Here is a 25,591-nt window from a genome sequence, read left to right on the forward strand (position 1 = left end):
CCCATGCAGGAAGGTGTCCCCGAAAGTTGGGCTCCATCGTGCATAACGGTTAATTGGGAAAACAAACGTCATCACTCCAAACGTCCCTCCTTCCTCATAGAAAGTCCCGAGCTGGGAGGGACCCACAAGGATCATGGAGTCCAACTCCTGTCCCTGCACAGGACACCCCACAGGTCACCCCATGTGTCTGAGGATGTTGTCCAGTCTCTTCTTGAACACTGTCAGGTTGGGGCCGTGACACCTCCCTGGGGAGCCTGTTCAGTGTCCAGCACCTCTGGGTGAAGAACCTTTTCCTCATGTCCCACTGACCCTCCCTGGCACATCTTCTGCCGTTCCCTGGGCTCTGTCACTGTCCCAGAGCAGAGCTCACCCTGCCCCTCCTGCTCCTGCTGAACCTGCAGCCCATGAGCTCTGCCTTCAGTCTGCTCTGCTCCAGCTGAACAAACCCAGGGACTGTAGCCGCTCCTCATACGGCTTCCTCTCCAAATCCTTTACCAACGTCATAGGCTCTTCTGGACACTCTCCAGTAGCTCTATCTCCTTTTCTCTTGTGTCCCCAGCCCTGCACACAGTGAATGCTGCAGGTGAGGACAATCCCCTCCTGCCCGGCTGGCCGTGCTGTGCTGGACGCACCAGGACACGGGTCCCTCTTGGCTCACGTTCAACTTGCCATCAACCAGAACCCCCAGATCCCTCTCCATGGAGCTGCTCTCCAGCACCTCGTCCCCCAGTCTGTCTGTACAGCCGGGGTTGCCATGTCCCAGACGCAAAATCTAGCACTTGCCCTTGTTGAACTTCATGCGGTTGGTGATTGCTCAGTTTGTCCAGATCCCTCTGCAGGGCCTCTCTGTCCTCCAGGGTGTTGACAGCTCCCCCCAGTTTTGTGTCATCAGCAAATTTGCTAAGTAATCCCTCAGCTACTGCGAGCAAAATTAACTCTGTCCCAGGCAAAACCAGCATAACCAGTGTGACCGAGGCTCTTGAATGGGGATGTTTCAGAGACAAAAGCTGCCTGGACCTCCTTGTGGTCACCATCAGGACTACTCACCCCATATGTCCCAGCAAAACACTGGGGCACTCTTCACCTCGCTGAGAAATCCAGACAAGAGATGGTTTCCCATGGAAACATGAAATAAAGTGAGTCTAGTGAAGGTCGAGGGTTGATCGCAGAAGACGTACAGGTAGGTGAGAGGCCTGGCTGGCAACCAGAACCCACGGCTTGATGCTAGCCCCTACCCTCACAAAAATACGTTTAGGAAGCATTAAAAACCCTGGAAAAGGCCTCACAGCAAAAAACCCAGATCCGTCGCCGCGCCAATGGAGCGGCGAAGGCTCGCGCTGGGTTTTTAGTGAGGAAATGGAAACCACGCTGACATACAATTGTTCCGCCCCCGCGTTCGCCTTCACACATTTCTCACAGGTCAATTTTAAAGAATTAAGGCTTGTTCAGCTCAACATCTGGTGGCTGTTGCTAGAGGAACCAGACTATCTGCAACGCTGGAGCAGAAATAATGAGTTACATAAAAGCCAGACTGCGTAAGGGAGAACAAGGGTTTTGCCAGACCACGAATCTCAAACGCTACATCAAACCCCACGTTTCATTCTTGAGTTAGAATCCGATGAAGTGAACCTGTAGGCACTACAAGAGTCATGAGTATTTGGGTTTTCTTGAAGTTGAAGATGACCCTGCTGTACTGTAATTAACCTTGTAGCTACCAGCTGGCCTCAAGATTCCCCATAACCAGCAGAGACTGATGAATTACAGCTTAAAAACAGACCAGCTCAGCTCGACGCATTTTCAGACTTAGATCAAGCCCATACAAGTTGAAGAGTTATAGAAGATAGTTTTGGTCATTACCTATTTGACTTAGGCCCCCCCCCCCCCCATACCTACTATAGAATATTTTTCCTTAATACTATCGAGCACCAAGACTTAAAATGTCCCATCCCCAGACACTTTGGGACACCGAGACCCAGGATGTCTTATCTCTGGACCCAAGATGTCACATCTCCAGCCCTCTTGAGCCACCAAGACCTAAAATTCCCCAACCTAGGCCAACATGTCAATTCCCTGAATACTTTGGGCCACCAAGATCCAGGATGTCCCATCTCTGGACCCTTTTTGGCTACCAAGACCAGGATGTCCTATATCCAGCCATCTTGGGCCACCAAAACCAAGATGTCCCATCTCTGGACCCCTTTTGGCTACCAAGATCAGGATGTCCTATATCCAGCCATCCTGGGCCACCAAAGCGAAGATGTCCCATCCCTGGACCACTTGGGCCACCCAGAGCCAGGATGCTTCATCTCGGGACCTTGTGAGGCCACCAAGACCCAGGATACCTCATCCCTGGACCCAGATTGTCCCATCTCCAGCCCACTTGGGCCATCAAGGGCCAAAATTTCTCATCCTTTTATCCCTTGGGCTACTCAGGGCATGATGTCCCATCCCTGGACCCCTTAGGCTCCTTTTCCTCAGGGTTTAGCAGAGTTTGGAAACCAACACCCAACAACTGAAGCGTGATTTTGAGCAGGAGCTCAGATGGCATCATCGTTGGAGTCCCTAAAACCAACTAGAAGCCTTGTAAGATGCTGGATTTTTGATCCGGGCTTTACCGATCGTGAAGCCCCACGAGAGGCGACATTCCCGACAACACCTCAAGCCGCGTAGCTCTGATCTACTGGAATTGCACTTCACATGATGTACCTTTCTCCAAATAGATATTGCTGTTCTTCTTTCAACACTCAAATAATCCAGAAGTCTGAAGGATGACTAATACAAATAGAAAGCTTCGCGTACAGAAGGATATTTTAGCTACGATCGCTCTCAAGAAGAACAGAGGAGGCACCTATGGTTTTTGCTGCTGTCTCAGACAGACTCCAAGGCTTCGGTTCCAGCTCGATTCCTCCAGCACCACCCAGTTTAAAACAAAATCCAACTTTTAACCAGCAGCTGCTGTTGCTCTTGGTCATTTATGCCATCCAGGAAAAAATAAATCTGTTCCTAAATCCAGATCTAAATCCAGATTCCTCCAGCTGGACGTGGTCACCAAGGACACTGGAGGACAAGGCCAACTCCTCGCTCGTGCGGACAATGAGCGATTCCGGAGCACCGAGGCGGCACCGGGAGCAGTGGGAAGTCCGGTCTGGGAACTTCTGCCTGGGAATACACAGATGAAGACACAAATGCTCCTTGAACGAGTAATGACAGGAGTCAAGGTGCGATTTTATAGACAAAGATGGACAAGAAGTCATGAAATGGGAGAACCAGAGCTGCTTTAAGTATGAAATTTAAATATATCAAAAGAGAAAAGCAGACAGGAATGGGATACAAGTGTAGGCAGCTTGGGAGCAAGACAGCAGCACTTTTTAGTGTCTCAGAGTTGATAAAGAATTTCAGGAATGCGTTATCAGCTTCTAGCACATTAAAAAAAGAGACAAAACGGGTCTCTTGGTTGTATCATTTACTAACAGCATTCATGCTGTGCTGAGAATCCTCGGGTGGAAATGGCTGAAAAGGAACAAATCAAACATCGTGAGCCGGGGAGAAGCTTCACCCCAGCGAAAAAGCACCTGACGATCCCAAAGCCTGTGGAAATAGGTGGGTCTGATGAAAATGAAGTTGCCAAGATCGCAGACATCTTCCAGGAGCAATGAGGGAAAACAAGCCGGCGACTTCAGTCACAAAAGAAACTCTGCACGACATCACATCAGCAAACATTTAGACTTCAGGGGCTTATCTTTGAGACAAAACAATGTAAAATAAAGCCCTGCGAGATGAATACAGTCTTTGTTGGGCTCGCATGAAGAAATGAAAAGCTCTGTACCGAATCGCTCAAAATAAAGACTTTTCAAACAATTAACGGCACTCCCGCTACTGGCACCAACACGATAAATCAGTTTGAGGGCATAAAACTGCAAAATAATTCGAGATAGTGCATCAAGTCAAATTGCAAACAGATTTCTTCTTGGGCTGGAAGCTACTGAACGCATGAAACTCTCGTCCACCAATCCACACCCCTCATCCGAAATTACCAAAAGCTCGTTAAGCCTTCTACATCCGAAACGCAAAATGGAAATGACGATTCCGAATTTGTTTAGTCACGTTGTTCTGTCCATCCGCAGAAACGCTGTTCCCAAGGGCTGATCCGCAACGGTGGCCCCAAACAAAACGCCCCAACTACTTAATGAACACCGGCTTAGGGCTGAACAGCAAAGCAGTTTGTCGCTATTTCGATGCTTTTTCAGAAGTCCGGGAAGGCAAATCCAGTGTCGGTTTCACACTCGTTCCGTACATCCAGAAAAGATAAATCTCCTGCCAAGCAGAGACTTGCGCTGCTCTCAAGGTCAGCGCTTGAATCCAATCCAAATCCTTGCTGCTTTATTTACGTGCATCGCTGTTGCTCGTTTCATGAAATCAAGGTATCTATCTGCGCTGGAGGCAAACACTCCCACCTCCAAATGCTATTCCTTTCGATTTCTCTGTTCTGGAGACAAAAATTGCCCCAACATCTTCAGTTTTGAATTTTCTCCTCGTTTCCTAAGTTGGCTGTAATAGAATAGGCAACCAGGGCCATATTTCACCTGTCACACTGGAATAAATACTTATATACACAGCACATCAACTCTCCTCCCGGTAATAAAGTTAAAGCACTTTTAGAGAAGCTTCTGAAGGACTTTGGACTCTCCCTGACTCGAATCCTCCCCAGTTTCCTTGTTGGGGACACTCAGCGCCGACACGGGACGCTGCAGCCACCGACTCCGCTCAACACATACGCTGCTAAAAATAAAGCCAGGGGGAGCAAATCAGGGATGCAAAGTGCCAAGAGAAGCTACTTGGGGTGCAAAACACCAACAAAATTGAGAGGAAAAAATGTGTTAAAATAGAAATAAGGACTAAGCATCAAGCAACTTGCGTTCGGCTCAACCTTCCACAGTTTGGACACATCAGATTTTAAAGCGTTTTCACTTATATATGGTTGGTTTGTCTTTTTTAGGAAGGAATAGTTGAGTTCTATGCTGGAACATCAAGCCATACACTACTCACCACAGGTTTTTTTCCCCCGGTCCGTGTGTTTTCTCGGCGATGACGGCAGAGCCAGCCGCTCATACCTGTGGCCAACCTGGGGAAATAAAGGGTGGTTCAGAGAAGTCTTCATGCAGCAGTTCATTCGAGAAACTTTACATCTTGCCAATGTCTGCAGCTTTCGGTTTGATGCGCCAGCTTCCATTTACTGCGGGTGAAACGGAGCCAAACACCACTTAGAGGAAAGTCTTGTGTTTCTCCTTACCCCTATAGCTTTCTATGCGATAATTTGAGCTCAGAAGATGACAGCGTTTTCTTAAAATACAGCTCTTGGGTGATTTGGGGTTGGTAAACTGTGTTTCCCCACCTTGGGAAACAGGTTGCCAAACCTGAACTCGTGTGCCGCCGCATCCCGGGCCGGCTCCGTCCCCTGAAATGCCTCAGGCGCTTTGCCCAGAAGGAAGCACAAGGGTGGTTTGTTTTTCATTTGTGCCTTTTTCCCCCCTTAAATGACCTCAAACAGGATTTTCCCCCTTAGATGACCCCAACCAGGGTTTCCAAGAGGGAGCACGCTGTAAAATGGATGTGAAGGTTGACCCAAAATGAAACTATTTCTGGAAAACTGGGCAACTAACGACACGCTGTCCCGTTCTGCGTTCCCAACTTGGGCGTTTAACTTCCTTTGGGAGCAAACCCGTGGATCGTTCCAACAAAAATTAACACTTTAAAAAGCAACCTGAAGGTCTGAGGAGCTGTGACCATCACCTAGAAGACATGTCCTTGCGACATGCTGAAGTATTTATACCATGTTGACTCCCTTACACGTGCTGCTTTGCAATGGGCTCGACGCAACCAGGCTCCCCAAGCACCTAATGGGGCTTCAAAATGCACTTTTATCCTTATTTTCCTAACTATTACAGCAAGGATTGAGTTTAAGGATCCACACTAACCTCTCAGATGGCCTGTTCTGTCAACATAATGGGGAAAAACGCTCACTCCTTACTTGACGACAGCAAAAGGAAACCCTGCACCGGAGTATTTTTGCTTCTTCCAACGCCAAGTCAAGGCGGAGCGAAGCGGCCGTCGCTGCGCCGGCAAGAGATGCCGCTTGACCACGGCACACAGGAGCGGGGCCAGCCCTGCCCTGCGCCGTCATCGGCTTGTTGTCCGTCCGGTCCGAGCCCCGCAAGCGCTCTTCCAATGCCATTCGCGATTTCTGTCCTCAAGAACCTACAGGGGTTGCTCAACGGCGTCCTGCGAGACTTCAAAAGCCACCACGAGCTCACGGCAGCTCTCGTTAATTAATCCTTGTCTACAATTAGCCAGCGCCAAGCCCTGAACGAAGCCAATGACCCGAGCGAGGAACAGGCTCTGCGGATGAGCACTGAGTGATGCCCGTTCCTTCCAAATGAAAAGGCATCAGGCAGGTGAATATAACCCCCAATATTAAGTTTATTGTAAGGCATTTAAGGCAAGCTTTTGTTCTACTCCACGCTAAAGCCGTTCCAAGCGATTTGACCGGGTTAAAGGCTGCAGCAGGGAAGAACCAGTCAAACTGGTACCAAACGAAGCCCTATGAGAAAGAAAACGTCAGCACCTGTATTCACAGGCAAGGAAGGATCGCAGAGGGTTTAGTCACTGGACATCGCAACCCTAAAAGCCCTCATGGGCAATGAACAGAACATCCCATTAACAGGACAGGCCACATATTGTAACGCTGAACACCCTTTAAGCAGCAAAGCTTTGCTCTTCTGCCACTTCCAACACAGTTCATCCCAGAAGGAGAAGCAAAAGTTGGGTGTAAAAATTCCAAATAGGGTTCATTGGCGAGAAACTGCCTCAGTTTCCTTACATAAATAGCACCCTCTGCTCAGAGGTGGTGTCTCCAACAAGGAAGCTGAACAGAAGACTATTTATAACTCACCCGATGGTACCATGATTTGCTTTAGGAATAAAAGTAAATAAACCATCTCGTGCTACCCTAAGGCTCAGGTTCAAAGCAGAGTTAGATATTATTCATGTTCTGCTCAAAGAACAAGATAACAGGCGCGTTACGGCGGAGTTAAAGTGTAACGTGAGAAAATTCCCCGCGTGGGTCAGTCTCTGACGCTTCTACTGGCAAAGCCAGGTGACAAAACCCATCCCCACCTCATACGAAACGCTTTTAAACAGACTTTTAGACCTGCAGCACCGCAACGTGACTCTTTCACATAGATGAGACTCCAGCATCTCGAGATTGTGTGTTCAAAAGGCAGAGCCCGTTTTGCACCTGGAAGCCCAGAGCAATGAGAGGATTCAGCTCACGGGTGCAGCGCACGTTAAGCCCAGCTCAGCCCAGGAACCTGGCTTAGCGGCCAGCATGGCGTGATACAGAAAGCCACCTCTCGCAGCAAGAAAAAGCAATGGGTAACAAACCAGAATATGCGGACGGCCCGGTTGGAGCACTGGTTTATCATGCTAACGAGCTCCAGTCTTTTCCAGAAAGCCTCGCTGCCCAAAGCCTGAGGTGATGAAGGGCCAGGAAAGCACGTCCCTCCGTGAAGGGAAGACTGAGGCAGCTGAAAGCGCTGCTGCAAAAAGAACCACCATAAAAAAGGCAGTGCAAAACCACAACGAGCAAGAGAGAGACCCTTTCTGCCTTTTGACAGACACATAAACTCCATTTGTGTTTAATAAGGACCTGCAGGCGCCATGTCCTACAACATCTCCTTGATGGCACTAGGCCTTGGAGACCTCTTGGCTTGAACTCAACACACGTTGGCTTCGTACAACCACGCAGAAATAACGCAAAACGCTTCCATGAGGATGCTCTGCTTCCCAACGGGCAACTTTGCTTTGAGAAGAAGAGTTATTTGTTTTACAGGCTGCCAAAACGAGAAGGATACAAAGCACTGGAGGCTCTGGAGCTGGGCATGGACAGGTTCGACACACCTGTACTGAGGACATGGTCCTCTGCATCGCTCAACATAACCACGGCAAAGCCACCAAAGCCAACAGGCAGCGTTGCTGTTTGGCCCCTTGAAGGCTGCGATATTCAGATAAAATCATAGAATCATTTTGGTTGGAAGAGTCCCTCAGGATCATGGAGTCCAACCATAACCCACCCCGGCACTGCCCCATGTCCTGAGAACCTCATCTCTGTCTGTCCAACCCTCCAGGGATGGTGACTCCAGCACTGCCCTGGGCAGCCTGTTCCAATGCCCCACAGCCCTTTGGGGAAGAAATTGTTCCCAGATCCAACCTCAACCTCCCCTGGCGCAACTTGAGGCCGTTTCCTCTGCTCCTGGCGCTTGTTCCTGGGGAGCAGAGCCCGACCCCCCTGGCTCCAAGCTCCTTTCAGGCAGTTCAGAGATCAGAAGGTCTCCCCTCAGCTCCTGTTCTCCAGCTGAACCCCCAGGTCCCTCAGCCGCTCCATCACACTTGTGCTCCAGCCCCTCACCAGCTCCGTTCCCTTCTCTCCACTCGCTCCAGCACCTCAAGCCCTTTCTTGAACCCTCAGGTGATTTTGGTGCCACTGGTGCCGCCATTTTGTGCACTGAGGTGATTTCCGCCACCCCTGGTGCTGCCATTTTGAGCCCCGAGCTGAGGAGCCCAGAACTGCCCCCAGGATTCGTGGTTGGGCCTCACTGTGCCCAGCACAGGGACGGTTGCTGCCCTGGTCCTGCTGGCCACACCAGTGCTGGTACCAGCCAGGATCCCGTGGCCACCTGGGCACACGCTGGCTCATGTTCAGTCGCTGTCATCAACATCCCCAGGTCCTTTTCCAGCCGCTCTTCCCCAGCCTGCAGCGTTCATGGGGTTGTTGTGACCCGAGTGCAGGACCCAGCACTTGTACTTGTTGAACCTCAGACAATTGGCCTCAGCCCATCGATCCAGCCGGGCCAGATCCCTCTGTACGGCCTTCCCACCCTCCAGCACATCAACACTCCCAACCAATTTGGTGTCGTCTGCAGGCTCACTGGGGGTGCACTCGATTCCTTCATCCAGATCACTGATGAAGAGATTAAACAGAACTGGCCCCAATACTGAGCCCTGGGGACACCACTTGTGACCGGCCAACAACTGGATTTGGCTCCGTTCACCACAACTCTTTGGGCCCATCCATCTAGCCAGTTCTTTACCCATCACAGCCCCAGAACCTCTTCCAGCTGTCGGTGACAGAGAACAAGGCTCCAGCAGAAGATTTAAGCCTTACTCAAGGTTTTTCCCCATTGCTTTTCAAAGCAAGGAGCAGATGGGAAGCTTGTTTCAGAGTAAAAACCAACATCCCCAAAGGCAACCCATGAAGATATGGTATTTGCTACCTTAGAGTACTCAACTGGGTCTTCCATCTTCTCCAGGGAAATCTGAACTGAGAGACATGATTTCTGAGGCACGACAGCTGAAAATTGGGGATATATCACAGATATCTATCTATATATATGTATATATATCTATATCTATATCTATCTATCTATCTATATATATATATACACACACATATACATGTTTGGCCTCTGGATGATATTGCTTCTGCCACAGCGAGGACCATGACTATAAACCCATTCCTTGGTAGCTCTCTTGGGAGTTTCTGGATCTTTTGTACTTCAGCTTGTTATCAGTTTATGACCAGTGAGCAGCACAAAACTCTGGGTAATGCTCAAAAAAAGCTCATTGTCTTTAGGCTCGAGGCATTTATAGTGTTACCAAATTGAAGCATGGGAACAATATTAAAATTTCAACCTAATAGACACTGCTCTACTCCAAAGTCTTGGCACCACCAGCACAGCAAAAAAAGGTAAGACGGATCCTGCCGGCATCAGATGATGGAACAAAACCTCAGGAGCCAACACAACACTCCAGCACTCGCATCGAGCTCCAACAGCCAGAACTTGGCTTAACGTGGAGTTCTCCAGAAACAAGGGCCTTGTTTGACCCATCAGACCCGGATCAAGACACGCTCAGGCGAGTAGATTTTCAAGCGAATAATTCCACGCGCACACGGAAAAAATAAGGTCTCTGTAGGTCATTTCTGGTGCACAGAAAAGCCTCTTCAGGAGGCAGTTTTGGCATAACGCTTTAAACATATTTCTGTTTCAAGTCAAATATATAAGCACCCAGGAGCCTTGCCTAGGCAAAGGTTTGCCTTCCCCCTTAGCATCATTTTTCTGAACAACAGAAGGACGCAAACAGTCCTGGCTTAAACACCATCAGGCTCATCTCAAAGCTTAGGATTTTGTTCTCCTCTCATATGGACCTTTAGCCAGAGCTTAAGAAAACCCAGAGCACTCAAACCAGTGAAAACAAACCTGCAAAATAGTCAGACGGTTCCAAAATTTCAAGAGGTACTAACATTTTTAGACACTTCACAGTGGCTGGGAGAAAACCAGACAGGGAGTCTTTAATAAAGGCTCACCTCAAATCAGCAAATTCCTAAAGAAAAGAGATAAACTTTGATTGCATAGACTAAATCAGCATCCTTACGTGCCAAGTAGCTGTGAAAAAATACATGGTATTATTATTATTTGCCAATCACCAGTGGATATTAAGGTCTCTGTTCAGGGGACAGCAGAGCAGCAGTGAAGCAGAAATAACCCAAACTAAGGCTGTCTGCCCTCAAAATGTAGAAAGCAGGATTGTCAAATGGGGAAGAGTCATGCCTTGTCGGGTAGATTTTTCTGTATTTTCACCAAAAATAAATACTTCAACACCTGGAAAAGAGCTGGGCAGAAGGTGAATGGTTTAACTTGCACTTGGAGCAAAGCTCCCACACATATTTTAACGTATAACAGGAAACTACATTTTGTTACTGGCAAAATACTGAAGACTTCAAACCTGACGCCAATGGTCTGCGATGAAGGAGAACAGGACGGTGCCTCAAATATGACGAGGAGGCTACAAAACGTAGGCAAAACGCGGGCAAGTGCAGGTAGAGTCTGCTCGCAACACAGGAATAGCATCAGATTAAATGCTTTCAGTCTTTGGACTCGTCCGCAACAGGGTCCTGCTTACTCAAAGTTAAATTTCATTACATAAAGTCTTCGCGGTTGGTGTTTACTGGAGATCACACCATCCAGCGACATCTCAGTGTGAGCACATAGATGTTATGTCCCCGCCGGGGCTTTCAGCATCAGCCCCCGCTCCCGAAACCCTGACCCGTTGGATGCAGTGTCCAAAGCTCCAAACTAACGGGGAAATCCCATGGACGGATTTGCTTTGCACTTTTAGATGATTTAACCATCCCTCCCACCCCAGCAGATACTACGCAAGAAACTGTAGCCTGGAAGAAAGATAGTATGTGATTCTGGGCAAAACAACCACATGTCTTAACACAAAATATCTGCTTTTTACCACAAAGAGGGATTTCCCCGAACCAAGAGCAGAGGGCACCCAACAAACGGCCACTGAGTAACCACCTGGGTGCCTCAAGTGGAGAGACCCAACGCAGAGCAGCCACTGCCGTTAAACATTGAGTGACCATAAATGTTGAGGATGGGATCCTTGAACTCTTGCTGTCTTATCAAAAGAGGCTTTAGGGAAACCCCCGATGGAAACAGTCACACGTGTCTCTACAACGCGCTCGCCCACCTCCGAAATGCAGCACTTGGATCACACGCGGTGTGTTACTATTATCACAGCGAACTCTGCTCGTATTTTGGATTTTGTTTCCCCTTTTCCGAGGATGCCTTTAAGGGAAACATGAGTCACACGGATTATATTCTTACAGCAGATGCACAAGGAACATTTCCACTCCTGGTCCCCGTGAGAAGGAAACTCCTCCTAAGTCGAGTCTAAACCAAGTGATCCCAAATGGCATTTGTCTCATTAGACATGGTCAAGCTCACACTTCCAGGCTCAATCCCAGCAACAACACTTAAAAACAACTTAAAAAAATTAGTTTCAGGAGTTTTCTTGCAAGATTTACAGCTAAAGATGAGTTTCCTGAGTTCTTTGTATGCTTTTGAAGAAAAGGGTAACCAAGCTCTGTTAGGTCACCAAAAGTTATTTGGTCGACATTCCTTCACTTACATTAGTTTACTAAATCATTAACAGGCTTTTAATTTAATGCTCTTCAGAAGAGTTTAGGACTTGGGTGACACCCGTGACCCCCTAAAGAGAAGAGGTGACACTTTCCAAGCAAAGGCCCACTCATCTCCATCCTCAAGGCCTCTGCTGCTCCTCAAGAGTTCTCAAAAACTCTGGATTCTTTGCTTCTGGTTGTCCCTCCTGGTTCTTCTCCTTCATGTGGGCAGGGAAAAATGTAATGAAATAGAACAAGAGAAAGTGCGGAGTCTTGAATTTGGGCAGGAACAACCCCAGGTTCCAGTGTAAGTTGAGGAATGACCTATTAGAGAGCAGCGTAGGGGAAAGGGAGCTGGAGGTCCTGGGGACAGCAGGGTGACCATGAGCCAGCACTGGGCCCTTGTGGCCAGGAAGCCAATGGGACCTGGGGTGGGTTAGAAGGGGGTGGTCAGTAGGGCAGAGAGGTTCTCCTGCCCCTCTGCTCTGCCCTGGGGAGACCACACCTGGAATCTTGTGTCCAGCTGTGGCCCCTCAGTTCCAGCAGGACAGGGAACTGCTGCAGAGAGTCCAGCGCAGCCACCAAGATGCTGCAGGGAGTGGAGCATCTCCCGTGTGAGGAAAGGCTGAGGGAGCTGGGGCTCTGGAGCTGGACAAGAGGACACTGAGGGGGGACTCATTCCTGGGGATCAAGATGGAAAGGGGCAGTGTCAGGAGGATGGAGCCAGGCTCTGCTGGTGACAACCAGTGACAGGACAAGGGGCAATGGGTGCAAACTGGAACACGGGAGGTTCCACTGAAATCTGAGAAGCAACTTGTTTGGGGTGAGGGTGGCAGAGCCTGGCCCAGGCTGCCCAGGGGGTTGTGGAGTCTCCTTCTGTGCAGACATTCCAACCCGCCTGGACACCTTCCTGTGTAACCTCATCTGGGTGTTCCTGCTCCATGGGGGGATTGCACTGGATGAGCTTTACAGGGCCCTTCCAACCCCTGACACTCTGGGATTCAGGGATTCTGTGATATGTGAACCCTAAATTGGAGACAAACCAATTGGAAAACCCTAAATTGGAGTTGGGAAGATGATTCCAGACTAGAATGTGCAAGATCTTTGAAGGAAAACCCAAGTGTGTTGTCCAAATGGAGCAAACAAAGAGCCGCAGCCGCCCCAGCAGGAATTCCTGCCGGCTTCTCCTCATCAGACCCACTCGTGGCCACGTCCAACTCATTACAACAACAGGAGGAAACCAACCCAACAATCCCTGGGAGTTTTGTGCCAGGCGAGAGAGTCGGGGCAGGTCAGGAACAGGTTTGACAAGCACCAGCACCCCACAACAAGAGGTTTCAATACCAAGCAAGGTATCACAACACCAAGTTTCACATTTCGGCACAAAACTGCACAAATGGCTCCTCAACCGTGCTAAAAAGCACCGGTTTAACAGTCCAGTTTTTCATTAAAACTTGATTTTTAGCAGGCACGGCTCAGCAGAGAAACAAAACTAAAGCAACCCGCAGCTGGTCGGCCACGGAGCAAAACAGCAGGGCGATAATCACTATATATACGTCACGTAATTAGTGTGACCCGGAGCAGGACATGAATGTGCGCACGCTTCGCTCACCCCGCCTGCCACCAACGCGGCTGCTCCCGCTGCCCGGCCCACGTCGGGAAGCTGAACAGGAGCATTATCAACACCTCCTCCCACCTTCTGCAGGAAAAAGGGCAAAATTTCAACAGCTTTCTCCTTTTAAAGGGAGCAAGGACTTCATATTCAATCACTCTCTTCATCCTTTATTTCAAATATTAATGTGTCGAGTTTCAGTTTCTACCTATCCCACCTTGAAACGCGTCAACCAGCGTGTGCCGTGTGGTGAATCTCTGAGCCTGCATTGTACAACACACCGAGAAACAGCTTGAGATTTCCCCTCCTGTAAGTCTCTGTAAGTGACCTCTCAGAGATCTTCAGGAATAATCCCCACCCTGATATTCTGGAACGGCAGATGTTCATAAAATTGGAATAACTGAAAAGAGAAACGTCCTCCTGGGGTTCGTCTCCATCCCCGAACGCGGATGCTCCGGGGAGCAAGAAGGTTCTGGGTTACAGATGGTGGTGTTACCTCCACAAACTCCTACAAGATCCACACGTTTCTTGCCTACTTTTTCAATAAATCTTTCATATCCTGAGAGTCTCAGACATTTTAGGGTCCCCAGGATGAGCTTCTCCGCTGCCTTCAACTCCCCTTCTCTCTCCATTCTCCAGAACAACCAGAAAAGCACAACCCCATAGATTTTTCACATCTTAAAATTCAGTCAGTGTATTCCTCAACAACTCTGTTTCTTAATCAGATCAATAATTCAGCCCTCCAAAAAATAAAACGACGAGTACTACCTGTAGCAAGCAAAGGGCTGGTACCCCAACAGTAACCAAGGAGATAAATCCTGATGGTCCCAACACGTGAGTGGTACCTGCGCCAAACAAGAAGGGTTTTGCCCACTCATCTGCAAAAGAGGTTTTATCACGAGCCAAACCAAACCAAACCAAACCACACAACTCACGGCACGGCAGCCACTGGAAAATCCTGTTCGACCTCCAGCTGGTCCCTTGAGCGGGCAGCACGCAACCAACTTCAGACAAGTTTGGTGCTTTTAGGATGGCAGGAGAGCTCCAGAAGCCCAATTACAAACTGAAGGCATCTTCATTACGCTCCTCGGATGAATTATGGTTTTAATTAGAAGCAGCTTCAGCGAAGAGCTGTTGAAGTGGAACACAGAGGAGAAGTCTCGCTTCACAGAAGGAGGCAAACCCACGCAACAAAGCGCTTGCCAGAACCGGCCACCTCTGCGCACCGTCTCACACGCGCTAAAAGCTTCTCCCAAAAGCTGGAGTAAAGTGCTATTTCATACAGATAAACTTACCCTCACCTCAGAGACAAGCATGACCATTCGCAGCTTGGAAACTGCATCTGTGCAAAGCCACTTTGATTCAACTTCCACTTTCAAGCCCTAATCTTCAGCGCAGCTGAAATGATCGTTACCAAATAATTTGTTTTACGCACCAAGTCATCTTTGAATCCTTACCACCCAGCGGCGAGGATCACTTTGAACCAGTAGATTGCTTGTAGACCTTCTGCATCGCATCCAGATACAGGGTCAGTAGGTCAGAGAGGTTCTCCTGCCCCTCTGCTCTGCCCTGGGGAGACCACACCTGGAATCTTGTGTCCAGCTGTGGCCCCTCAGTTCCAGCAGGACAGGGAACTGCTGCAGAGAGTCCAGCGCAGCCACCAAGATGCTGCAGGGAGTGGAGCATCTCCCGTGTGAGGAAAGGCTGAGGGAGCTGGGGCTCTGGAGCTGGACAAGAGGACACTGAGGGGGGACTCATTCCTGGGGATCCATATGGAAAGGGGCAGTGTCAGGAGGATGGAGCCAGGCTCTGCTGGTGACAACCAGGGACAGGACAAGGGGCAATGGGTGCAAACTGGAACACAGGAGGTTCCACTGAAATCTGAGAAGCAACTTGTTTGGGGTGAGGGTGGCAGAGCCTGGCCCAGGCTGCCCAGGGGGTTGTGGAGTCTCCTTCTGTGCAGACATTCCAACCCGCCTGGACACCTTCCTGTGTAACCTCATCTGGGTGTTCCTGCTCCATGGGGGGATTGCACTGGATGAGCCCTTCCAAACCCTCACATTCTGGGATTCTGTGATCCAACACAAAAAGCTTTTGGGCATCATTGAGCCGCAAAGCTCTTTACCCATAGAAAAGCCACCTTCACATTTTGATACGGACAGGAGCAGCAAGAGCTGTTGGAACACAAGGTCATGCTCGGCTTGCTAGAAGACCAAATTTAGCCGCTGGTGATTCTTTGGTTACAGGAGCTCGGCTGCTGGTGTTGAGCACCGGTCCCAGGGTGAACCCCCAGCAAGACTTGACTCCATTCAATTGGAAATGATCTCAGAGCTGTTAGCGGGGCGCCCGATCTCAATTCCAAGAGCAGATGTTTTGGGAGACCGCAGAAAACCAGCGTGAGGAGGCTCCAGGGCTGTTTTACGGCTGGTGTACACTATTACTACATCCAATGTCAGCGTCGGAAAGACGAGAGCTTGGGAAGATCTAACAGATGGGGTCTCATCACAAGCATGTTTTAGACACCTCAACAAGCGCGTTTCCTACTCAAATGCCTCATTACAGTTAGAACTTGCTACAGAAGAGCAGATCCACAAGATCACAGGGATTATTCGAAGCTTTTGTAAATGTTAGTAGACACCCTTTGAACAGCCCATGAACACAAGCCCCGCTTTACCAAAAGGTGGCACAGCCAACAGCTTTGGCGAACATTTAATAACTTTCCAAGCCCAAAAGATGGTGCCAACTCAAGATGCTTCATCTTTGTTGGGTCTCAGGATCAGTATCAGCCACAGGCCCACAGATGGACCTCAGAACTCAACTGAGGTTCAATGTCTGGGATCTCTGTGTTCAACAGAACCTACTCAGGAAAAAAAACCCCAGAAAATTAAAGAATTTGGTTTCAAGACACTGCTGGGGAATATCTACACTATCTGCCTCAGCCCCGCAGGCGTTCAGAGAGCACAAAGAACCTATTTTGGTGCAAGAAACCAAAAGGACGATTAGCAAAATCACAGGAACAAAACCAGGATTACCACAAGGTTTCTTGCACTAGACGTTGAGCTTTTGTGGTCCAACCAGACACCTGTTGGTCACTCCTCACCCCTCAAGGCTCTGCCAACAGTCGGTACCGCAGACGGTTGTTTCAACAGCTGAGGGTCACCCAGACACAGCTGCTCTTCCATCCAACCCGGCCCCGCTGCATCCTCAGCCAGGAGGACGCCGAGACCCTCAGGTCCCCCAGCCAAACCCCCAAAATGTCTCCACAGGAGACAACAAGTTACCCCTAAACCCTCCTTATCGATCCTTTCATGTCGAAGCACTTGGTTTTCTGTGGAGACCAGGAAGAATAGAACAAAACACACGCTCTGGATCTTGACAAGCGCAGGCGCTCTGGCCCGCGTGATAATGACCAACATTTAGAAACGCTAAAAACCACCGAGTACCAGCGCTGTGTCCAGTAGACCCAGACAAAAACAAAGGACTATGTGATGGTCTGGAGCCCAATATCGCAGAATAACCCCCATTTCAGCAGAGATGTTTGTTCCCTGGATGCAAAGTGTGGCCGGACTCTGATTTACCAGAGCTAGGGTCGCATCTCTCACCAGGAAAACAGAAGCCCTGGCGCTGCCAATGCTGCGCAGAGAGTTAGAGACCTGCGCAAACCTTTCCAAGCAGAGCACAGCTGGGGAGCGACACCAGCACCGATGCTGAGCCAGGAGCCCGCGGCTCACAAAATGGGACGACAACCACCAAGCGAGCGTTGGGCAGGGTGGGGAAGAACCTCCCGACCTGGGGATGCACACACAGCCCATATTTTGCACCTAAGAAGGTACTCAAAGCGTGTTTTGCCTCAGCCCCTCCCTCCCAGCGCAAACCAGAGCGTCGGTACCCGCTCCTGCGGCCCGGCCAGAAAGCGGCACTGAGGACGAGTCTTCAGGAGCCTCCGCAAGGTCAGACCTTTGAAGTCTCACTTGGACTTGAGATGAGACAACTACAAAGTCTGCGGTCTCTGCTTCATTAAAATAAGATGTTAAAAGTTCTTCGGTTTCATTTGGTCACTGAAACTTGTTCTTTGAAGATCTAGGAAATGAAAACAAGCTGTAGAAACCAGCCTTGCACGGGACAGAGGGAACAGTTACGAGGGACCTCAGGACAGCCAGAAGGCCAGAATGGAATTGCTACAGGACTTGGGATTTAGCAGCTTGTACCAAACTTGAGAAGAGCTGAATTATTTCGTGACACTTGCCAGAACCAGCTCTGCCGATGGAACAATATTATCAGCTGCGTTTTAGAGGATTTCCTCTCATTTGCTTTAATGGACCTAAACAAGCAGAAGTCAGATCTACACGGAATATTGAGTCACGGAAGCCACAAGACCCAGTAAGTCTGAGATGCTTGAAACTGCTGCTCTTCAGAATCCTACAGAATTTTATCCAAGAGTGGTAATAATTCATGTACCCGCCCTTGCGGTGAGGGACATGAGACAGATTGCCCTCAAGTTAGTTTTTCCTGCAGTGTTATCATGAAGGGAGAAAAAGGACAGAATCTGAATCCGTCCCCTGACTGATAACTCAGAATCCAAAGGAACACCGAGTTCGGTTTGTTGTTTCCACAAACAAGATGTTGCCCTAATTACAGGTGCAACAATGAGAAGCACTCGAGAAAAAAAACACAGGCAGATTTCAGCCACAGAAGTGAACTACATTATAAACTGAGCTCCATAGCAAATCGCTATGATAGACGTCATCGTATTTTGCAATGTAAAATAAATACCTTGAAGAAACGCGGACTTTAGGCTGCTTTGCTTCCCAGAGTTCAAGTAGGTTTCTTCTATAAATTAATTAGCACTGGAATACAGTGGGTTGGAAGAAAGGAGCAGCTCTATGGAAAGAGGAGTTTTCTCGGTTTCATCACAAACTACACAAACCACCGAGTGGTATCAATAGACATTAAAACACATACGTGGGACAGCGCCTGCGCAGGGTATTTAATAAGCAACGTGGCCTCCTCTAATGTACCATGTGTGATACAGGCGGCTCAGCCGGGAACAGTTACAGGAACACAACAGCTCCAGAAAAACACGCAGATTCGGGACTGCAAAGAAACCTTCAACTCTTCGTAAACAGCTGCAAGTTTCCCAGCCAAAAGGAATGTTATAATATAATCACAAGGAAAATAAATAAAAGGAGCGGGATGGCAGGAGGAGACAGGAAAACAGTTTTCCTATTTCACCAGTTCCCACGTTAAACATCAGGAGCAGCAAACCCAAGTTATTGAATGGTGTCCCACAAAGCAGCAGCTCTTGGGCTGGAATCGCTGTCAGCTCTTCGCTCATTATCCGATAGGGTTTGCTAACAGAGCAGAAAAGCTAAAGAGAAGATTCCGAAGTTCTAAATAGATCTTATGGGAGGAACAAGGTCTGAGGAGCCAGGAGGAGACGGTGGGAATCTCACAGCGATTGCACTTGGCTGGTTTTCCAACTTCTAAAAGGTGGGGAGTGTCTGATGGATCACACATCAAACAGGGATTTAAGAAAGGAGTTCAAGTATCTCCTTCCTCTATTAAGAAAAGATGTCCAAGGGCTAGAGGGATTTAATAAGGAATATAGGGATGAAGTAGGCACAAGTCTGAGGTTTTACCTCTCCATAGAGTCACAGGATGGTTTGGGTTGAAGGATGTCCCAGCTCCCCAGTGCCCCCCCTGCCACATCTTCACCACAGAGCCTCGTATTGGAGGGTGATGCAGCTTTTTGGGGAAAGAAGCTGATTCACAAGAACTTCATCTCCTCAAAAATCCTTACAGATGGGACTAGAATTAGCCACAGAAAAAAAACACCCAGAAGCTAGAAAGATCAATACAGTACAAATAAAAGAAGATGGAAAGACAAAACCAAGGCACAAGTGCGTTCCTATACAAATGCTGGAAGTCTAGAAGAGGAAGAAACTCAAACGTCTGTTTTTAAAGTGATAACGTGGATGTACCGAGTTCATTCAACACCCATTGGAAGGCAGACGAGTCAACGGGACATTCAGAGTCTCTGAGGACCAGGCAAGCTTGAGGCATCTGAGCTTTCTTCAATACCCAACCAATCTCAGTTGCCTGTGCCAGTAAGAAATCCCCTGTAAATCACAATTCCAAGCTGAAACCAGGACAATCCCGTCTCGGGCACCCAGGAGCAGCTGTCACCAGGGGGTTGGACAAGCAGGAAACGTGGCATTAAATAGATACTTCAAATGTCTTGGCATGAACTGTGAGAGTATCAGGTTGATATAGAACATCAAGACTAAGTTCTTGGATAGTGTAAAGCATCTCCTCATGGGCAGTGGAGGAGAAAAGCGGCGGTTCCAGCTGAAATCCATGTGAGGTCCCACCAAGTGACCCCAGGAAGCAATGGAAGCCAATCCAGCCACATAGCGAGGCTGAACATCCAGGAAGGGAGTTAAATACTTATTAGTAGTCCCGTGGTGTATTACTGGGTTAAACAACGTCTGTCAGAAGCTAAAATTGTGTTTTGACACCCAACGAGCTGAGCTTGGCCACATCTGCCCGACCCAGTAATGCCGGCCAAGCAAATTAGGTGACAAAGGACAGCGCATGTGAGGTGACAGCAACAACTGAGGAGGAGGACGGGGAAGCTCCTCATGGAGTTTCTTGGTTAATTCTCACCAGGGCACCTGGAAACGCTGGCACAGCTCCCACAGAGCGATTCAGAGGCGTCTGAGCAACCACAAGCCAGGCGGCCGCGCCGTCCTGAGGAACGGACGCAACGGACGCCGCGCTAATTGTATTTTATAAAATGAAGTCATGTCTCGGGAGCCGCCTTTCTGTTTTGCTTTTGCAGGAGGCAAAGCGCATGAAGAAGGAAAACAGCTGATATATTTCATGGAAACAACAGTAAAACAAGCGTTCTACAGGACAAGATCCTTCAAAGCTCTTTGGAGAACAACACTCATAGAATCATTTTGGTTGGAAAAGACCTTTAAGATCCTCGAGTCCAACCGTAACCCATCCCTGTCCCTGCCCCATGTCCTGAGAACCTCATCTCTGTCTGTTCAACCCCCCAGAGATGGTGACTCCAGCACTGCCCTGCACAGCCTGTATAGAATAAATGAAAAGTCATTCACATACATAAAGAACTAGTTAAAAAAAAATAAAGAAGGAGGAAGAAAAGCATCACTGGGCAGTTTTGTAGCCAAAAAACTCCGCTCAGCTCACTTGAGCAGTGCAAGAGGAGGCAATACTAAGATGTCAACATTTGCTCCTCTGAATAATTCAAGGCGAGCAGTAAATAAGAGCGATGACTCTAAGGAACTGCAGGCAAATCTCACGGTGGGAGCGGGTGATACAATTCAAAACAAAGCACATCGGGAACAATCACCCCCATTGGAAAAAGATGAGACCAAACTCAAGGCAATGCTGAGCAACAGGACACCAGGGCGAGAGCAGAGCCTGGAATTTGTTCCTTGCTTGGTTTTTTGGACACCCCCATTCTCGTTTGCTGTTTCTTCCTCGTCTGTAGGTGACATAACAAGTGACACACTTATCTCCAGTGTCGCGACTCTGCAAGGCAGTGAATATCATGCCGGTTCAAAGCGAGCGGAGGAACCCGCCGAAGAGAAGCGTGAAGGTTAATAAATTGCAGTATTGCTACAGCCAGCTGAGGGAGGCCGTAAACTGCTGCAAATAGCAAAATAAAGCAGCGTTTCCCCCGAGCAGAGCTGCTGTGCTTGCGCTCCCCTCCCCAGGCAGCTGCTGCTGGCTACTGGTGAGCAGGACACTGGGCCAGATGGATTCCTGGGCTCAGCTGGGAGCACTTTTTAAGGCATTATCCAGGATTTCATCCGGTAACCTGAAAATACGCAGTGGCTGATGGCTTTGGAAGAGCTGGAAATCAGTTGAAAAACCACAAAAAAGGGGCAATGTTGGTGTGAGAAAGGCAGCAAGTGGCTGTGTTTGTCTCACCCAGGTAGCAAACCCTCCATGGGCCTGAGCAATCCCACCAGAATATGTTCCATCACTGATTTTGATATTAGAAAGTGGAAGTGTTGTCGAAAAAAGAACTGGAACTGCATAAAAACTCCTACAGAAGAGTAACATAGATGGACAGGAACAAGGCAAGGTCGCAGGCTTCCGACTTTGCAAGAAATGGTACTAAAAACGCTTTAATCCAAGCAAGAAGAGACACAGGGTGTTAGTTTGTCACCGTGACCCACCAAAATGATACTGACATGAAGGATGGTGGCACAGAGGAAATACCTGTGACCACCTGGCTGTCCTGCTGCAGGCAGGGGTTGGATTAGAACAAACACGTGTGCAGAGGGGTCACGGAATCCCAGAGTGTCAGGGGTTGAAGGGCCCTGGAAAGCTCATCCAGTGCAATCCCCCCATGGAGCAGGAACACCCAGATGAGGTTACACAGGAAGGTGTCCAGGCGGGTTGGAATGTCTGCACAGAAGGAGACTCCACAACCCCCCTGGGCAGCCTGGGCCAGGCTCTGACACCCTCACCCCAACAAGTTGCTTCTCAGATTTCAGTGGAACCTCCTGTGTTCCAGTTTGCACCCATTGCCCCTTGTCCTGTCCCTGGTTGTCACCAGAAGAGTCTGGCTCCATCCTCCTGACACTGCCCCTTTCCATCTTGATCCCCAGCAATGAGTCCCCCCTCAGTGTCCTCTTGTCCAGCTCCAGAGCCCCAGCTCCCTCAGCCTTTCCTCACACGGGAGATGCTCCACTCCCTGCAGCATCTTGGTGGCTGCGCTGGACTCTCTGCAGCAGTTCCCTGTCCTGCTGGAACTGAGGGGCCACAGCTGGACACAAGATTCCAGGTGTGGTCTCCCCAGGGCAGAGCAGAGAGGCAGGAGAACCTCTCTGCCCTACTGACCACCCCCTTCTAACCCACCCCAGGTCCCATTGGCTTCCTGGCCACAAGGGCCCAGTGCTGGCTCATGGTCACCCTGCTGTCCCCAGGACCCCCAGGTCGACACAGACACTGGAAAAAAGCAACCACATGGTCGGTGTGCACGGCTGGAAAAGAAAACACCATGAGCCAGGTGTTTTCTGAACACGCTGAAGGAGGGAAGAGCCGATTTGCCAAGAGGCAACAAGACGGGTACAAACTGGCCACAAATAAACCCAGTCTGAGAACCGCGTTTCCAGGCATCGTGGCCAGAGGAGAACAGAAGAGCTTTCCACATGAAAAATGCATTGAGAAGCCCAAATTGGCTTAAACTGGCCAGGACTTTAGGCTAGAATAAAAATAAGCTGCTGTGGACTTGTAGGGTAAAGCAGAGATCCGAATGTCCTCATCTGCACCACCCAACAGCTCGTAAAAAATCAAAAATGCACCAGGTGGACACTCTGCCAAACCCAGAAAGAGCGATTTCAGGGCAGAAAACGTTTGAAGAAGTATCTAAACAAAGTATGCACGGCATGAGAGTAAAGCCCTGATTTTATCAAGTGGATAGGCTCGTATTTCCTTGAACTCAGCGATATTTTTGCCAAAAAGCTGCAATATCATCTGTGCTGTGGTACCACCAACCAGCAGCAGGTACAATGCACAGAACAGCGACTTGCCCGGCCAGTTCTCACCATGATCCTCTACAATTTTCTAAGTATTTTTTTCTTTTTTACTACTAATTATTATTATTTTTCTAAACACCACAGTATTTCAATTCCACATCCTCACTTATCTGATCACACCTCGCCGGCGATCGCCCTCTCTGTACAACAACTCCAGCTGATATTGATCAGCAGCAGCATCTCCAGCTCATCCCGACTCCTGTGTAAACCTGGCTTTACACGGATAAAACCACACTGGGCATCTCCCAACATAATTAAATCTAAATTCTCCTCTCAGTAACGTTTCCTCGCCTGGGCAACACTTCCAAAACTTCAACAAGCAGCCCGAAGAGAGTGATCTCTCCAAACTCATCACTCAAAGGCGCTCTTTGTGTTTTTTGGAATGTATCTGTGGGAAGAGCACGGCGAATATTTGATAAAAGGGAAACAAAGCTCAGGCTTCTCGGTTCTATGAGTTCCTAGCGCAGCATTAAAGGGGGAAGGAGAGAATCATCGAATCATTTTGGTTTCCAAACGCTCAGGATCGTCGAGTCCAACCATAACCTGTCTCTAGCACTAAGGCAAAGCTGATTTATTGAGGTCAATCCCAGCCAGGAGCTGCGAGAAGGAAAAGTCCTGGAGAACTCAGGGAGTGGCAACATCAGCAGGTTACACACACGCATGAGGTCACTGATTAAAATAAACCAGAAAATAAATCAGGTGTGAGATCACACCCGTGACAGCGCGAGTTGGACCAGGGCACCGTGAGCCCCTAACGAGACACAGAAGGTGGGAAAACCCCCGGGGACCAAGGGCTGTGGTACCAGTGACACTGAGAGGTCCGGGGGCTGTTGGGAAGGGACAGGACAGTCACCAGCAGTGGAACAGGTTGGGAAGGGCCAACGACAACCCAGGAGCAATTCGGACAATGAGCCTTGACCTTTCCAATTTCACCCTGTGCCGAACAGCCCGTGCATAGAGCGCCCCAGACACAGCGGAATGGGGAACTTCCCACAGGTAAGTTGTCGACTCACTTGGTTACACCTGGTGCTTTGTGGAACCCAATGGGGTTCAGGGAGAGACCCCAACCCACACCTGCTCCCACCTTGGGAACAACTCACCGGGGACAGACACACGGACACACTGGGACAGACAGACACACAGACCCCAGGGACAGATAGACAGACACACAAACAGACACACAGATCCTGGGGACAGACACACAGGGGACAAACACACACCCCAGGGACAAACACACACAGGGGACAGACAGACAGACCCCAGCAATACACAGACACACACTGGGGACAGACACACAGACACACACCGGGGACAAATATCCCGGGGACAAACACACACACACAGGGGACAGACAGACAGACCCCAGCGATACACAGACACACACCGGGGACAGATATCCCGGGGACAAACACACACACACCCCGGGAACAGACACACCGGGACAGACACACAGACACAAGCGGGACCCGCCCGCGCTCGCAGGCCCTCCGCAGGCCGCTCCCTCAGCCCCGCCCGGGCCCCGCCGGGACTCTCCGCCGGGACCCCCCGCCGCTCCGCTCCGCCGGCAGCCGCGCTCCCGGGGCCGCGTCCCCAGCGCTGCCCGCGCCGGGAGAACCGCGGCCGCTCCGCCCGCCGCCGAACCAGCGAACCCGGCCGCGCCGCGGCCCGCTGGCGTCCCCGGGGCCCTCCCGCCCGCCCCCCGCCGCCGCTCGCTGCCGTACCGGGCTGTGCGGGCTGGGCCGGCCGGGCCGCGCCGCTGCGCTCCCCGCGGCTCCTCCCTCCGCCGCGCTCGACGGGGAGGGCGCTGACCCGGACGCGCTCACCGCCACGCCCCACCCCTCGGCGAGCACCGCCCTATGGCAACAGCGCGCCGGCGAGCGCTTCCGGAGCGTGGCGGCGGCGCGGGCTGGCCCTAGCAACCGCGTTGCGTTGCTAGGCGGAAGTAGCGCCCACCCCGCCAAAAGCGGCGAGAGGGGGAAAAACCCGGCAAAATATCACAATAAAGCTAAAAATAAAGATGTTAAACTCGGCGGTGAAGCCGTCGTGGCTTCGAACCTTCGAGAGGCGGCTCAAAGCATCCCAGGCCCGCGGGTTAACGGTGAAAAACCACCGGGAAAATGTGGTTAGATCCAGAATTTAGGCGTTAAAATCACATATTTCCCCCATTTCCTGCGGCCAGGCTGGTAAGTCTTCCCCTAGCGCCATAATTAAGTAGAAAATAAAGCCGAGCTTTAGCAGAACTTGCTAATATTTTGCTTTTTCTGTTTTGCTTACTCTTTATTTTATTCTATATGTTCAGTCTGCCGATTCGGTTTCAATTTATACCTTTTAATTCGCCGATATTGATATAAAAAAATAAGATTAACGGCTTAATCC

At 49.7% G+C, this 25,591-nt stretch overlaps 1 protein-coding gene across 1 annotated transcript in view; it reads right to left on the reverse strand.

The window, feature by feature from the left end:
• Positions 1-25,011, reverse strand: part of CSNK1G1 (casein kinase 1 gamma 1) — a 94,052-nt gene extending 69,041 nt beyond the window's left edge. Inside the window, exons 1-3 of the mRNA XM_080351409.1 lie at positions 24,937-25,011; positions 14,573-14,768; positions 5,047-5,122 (exon numbers count right to left, since the gene is read on the reverse strand). The gene's annotated coding sequence lies outside the window, so the exon portion shown is untranslated. The remainder of the gene's footprint in view (positions 1-5,046; positions 5,123-14,572; positions 14,769-24,936) is intronic.
• Positions 25,012-25,591: the final 580 nt, after the last annotated feature.

The sequence above is a fragment of the Nesoenas mayeri genome (assembly GCF_963082525.1).
Source record: "Nesoenas mayeri genome assembly, chromosome: 11".
Taxonomy (NCBI): domain Eukaryota; kingdom Metazoa; phylum Chordata; class Aves; order Columbiformes; family Columbidae; genus Nesoenas; species Nesoenas mayeri.